Source organism: Echinops telfairi, unplaced genomic scaffold (assembly GCF_000313985.2).
Source record: "Echinops telfairi isolate 266 unplaced genomic scaffold, ASM31398v2 ScPeMD7_2565;HRSCAF=3150, whole genome shotgun sequence".
Taxonomy (NCBI): domain Eukaryota; kingdom Metazoa; phylum Chordata; class Mammalia; order Afrosoricida; family Tenrecidae; genus Echinops; species Echinops telfairi.
The window spans coordinates 3515289-3518326 of record NW_022106463.1 but is presented as its reverse complement, the minus strand read 5'-3'; the positions used below and the strand labels follow the sequence as shown (position 1 = coordinate 3518326).

At 51.1% G+C, this 3038-nt stretch overlaps 1 pseudogene; it reads left to right on the top strand.

The window, feature by feature from the left end:
* The first annotated feature begins 252 nt into the window (after window positions 1-252).
* Window positions 253-1247, top strand: LOC105979724 (annotated as a pseudogene).
* Window positions 1248-3038: the final 1791 nt, after the last annotated feature.

Below are 3038 nucleotides of genomic sequence, written 5' to 3'. Positions count from 1 at the left end.
ATACAGTTACTGTCTCTATCGATTTACCTCTCTGGGATTTCATCTACAGAAAAACATTAAAAAGCAACCATCCAAACAAAAAACTAACAAGAATAACAAAGGAAAACTGATCATTTGATCTCCCTTTGAACTGTCTTAAAGCTGCTTCCATTTAAAAAACAAAACCATGGCTCTGTGCTCCTCCTCGTGCGACAGACAGCCGCCTCTCCCATTCCCGTGCAGTCCCAGTCCCATCCCAGAGACACGGTGGTGAAGGTCGGAGTGAACGGATTTGGCTGCATTGGGCGCCTGGTCACCAGGGCTGCTTTCAATTCTGGCAAAGTGGACATTGTTGCCATCAATGACCCCTTCATTGATCTGAACTACATGGTCTACATGTTCCAGTATGATTCCACCCACGGCTAGTTCAATGGCGCTGTCAAGGCTGAGAATGGGAAGCTTAACATCAATGGGAAGGCCATCTCCATCTTCCAGGAGCGAGATCCCGCCAACATCAAGTGGGCTGAGGCCGGTGCTGAGTATGTCGTAGAGTCCACTAGTGTCTTCACCACCGTAGAGAAGGCTGGGGCTCACTTGAAGGGCAGTGCCAAAAGGGTGATCATCTCTGCCCCTTCTGCTGATGCCCCATGTTTGTGATGGGCGTGAACCACAAGAAGTATGACAACTCCCTCAAGATTGTCAGCAATGCCTCCTGCACCACCAACTGCTTAGCCCCCCTGGCCAAGGTCATCCATGACAATTTTGGCATCGTGGAAGGACTCATGACCACAGTCCATGCCATCACTGCCACCCAGCAGACCATGGATGGCCCCTCTGGGGAACTCTGGCGTGATGGCCGTGGGGCTGCTCAGAACATCATCCTCGCATCTACTGGCACTGCCAAGGCTGTGGGCAAGGTTATCCCGGAGCTGAATTGGAAACTGACTGGCATGGCCTTCCGTGTCCCCACCCCCAATGTGTCCATCGTGGATCTCACCTGCTGTCTGGAGAAAGCTGCCAAGTACGATGACATCAAGAAGGTGATGAAGCAGGTGGCCGATGGTCCCCTAAAGGGCATCCTGGGCTACACTGAGGACCAGGTTGTCTCCTGTGACTTCAACAGTGACCCCCACTCTTCCACCTTTGATGCTGGGGCTGGCATTGCCCTCAACAACCACTTTGTCAAGCTCATTTCCTGGTATGACAATGAATTTGGCTATAGCCACAGAGTGGTGGACCTCATGGTCCACATGGCCTCCAAGGAGTAAGAGCTGGACCACCAGCCCAGCAACAGCACTAGAGGAAGAGAGGCCCTCAGCTGCTGGGGAATCTTTGCCCCTAATTCAATCCCCCAACACACTGAGAACATTCCATCCAGACCCCCTGAAGGAAGGGGAGGGGCTTAGAGAGCTTGTCATGTACCATCAATAAAGTACACTATACACCGCCCCCCCAAATAAAACCGTGAAGGGGGAAACGCTGTGGATTCCGCCCCTGGTGCACACCCTGTGACCGTCAACCAGGGAGTGCACAGCCTCGCTATCATGCAGAACGCGTTGGAAAGTGGACCATTGCGGATGCCGTTAGGTTTGCGTTTAGCATTTTATCACTTGTGCCCCCCTAACGAATCATTTACATTTGTTCTAGTCTTGAATATTTTCTGCTTTCTTTTTAATTGAGGTTTTCATCTGTGTTCTTCTCTGTAATGTTCTTTGAGGTTGGGGATCAAAAAGACGTCTGCAGGGGCGAGCTCAGGGCTGCAGGTGGCTGGGGTCAGGCTCCCTGTGAAGGTCTGCGAGGAGGAGAATGAGCACCTGCCGAGACCTCGTGGAGAGAGATTTTTTTCCGTGCAACTTTTGGGGTCTTTTGCGCAACAATGCAGTTTTCCGAAGACTTTTTCCTAATAAGGTGCTCTTGATCATGCGGTGTTCTTCTAGAAAATTCATCAGGGTGATCCCTCTGGAGTCCCGAACCACCCCCACCCCTCCCCAAAGATAATCTCTCTCTATGAAGGAGCCTGGTGAGGTAGTGGGTTAAGCGTTGGTCTGCAAGCTGCAAGGCTAGCATTTCGAATCCACCAGGCACCCCCGGCTGAAAGAAGAGGCTTTCAATTCCCGCGGAGAGTAGAGAGGTCCAGTTTCAGAGACTCACCATGGCAATCCCACCCGGTCCCATGGTTGGCGGCCAGTCCGACTCGATGGTTGTTTTTGTTTTTGTTCGCCCGGAGCTCACTTCTCTGCCTTGAATTGGGCCAGCCCAACAGATCTCATTGGAAGCCACTGCTGTAGGGGACTTTTTTTTTTAAGGCACCCTAACAAGATTAAAGACGAGCTGTCTGTTCCCATAAAGAGTTACAGTCTTGGAAACCCACAGGGGCCATTCTACCCTGTCCTACAGGATCTCAAAGCGTCGGAATGAACTTGATGGCAGGGGGTGAGGAGCGATCTGTGAAAACAAGACTTGGGGGACACTCCTCGCGGCAGCTGCAAACCGGTCAGTCCTCCTGGGTGCCCCGTGTTTCCTGTGATTTGTACTCGTTCTGTTCCCCTTTGATCCCAGCTCCCTGAGTTCTGGAACAAGGCCGGCATTTGGCTGTGAACTGCACAGTGGGGAGCCCAGAGCCCATGTTTGGGGTATTTTTTAAGCGTGATAAACTTGGCCGCCACCCACCCTGAGTATTTGAATGGGCCCTCACCGCTCTAGCCGTGGCTGGAGAGGGCTCCTGTTTGGATCCATCCCGTTTGAGTTGACATTCCAACCATCTAGGATGCTCCTGCCCCAAAGCAAGCAAAGGGCAGCAGCTTTGGGACGACCTTTTCTTTTTGGCGATGTCGCTGCGCCCTCGTGTGGATAAAGGTGAAACGAACTCTGTTCACTCTGGCGGGGCTCAGTAACCATGGACCTAGACAAAGAGCCAAAAGGATGATCAATTTACCTGTCTACATACCTACCTGTCTATCTCTCACATCTATCTATCTATCTATCTATCTATCTATCTATCTATCTATCTATCTATCTATCTATCTATCATCTATCTACCTACCTATCTATCTATCATC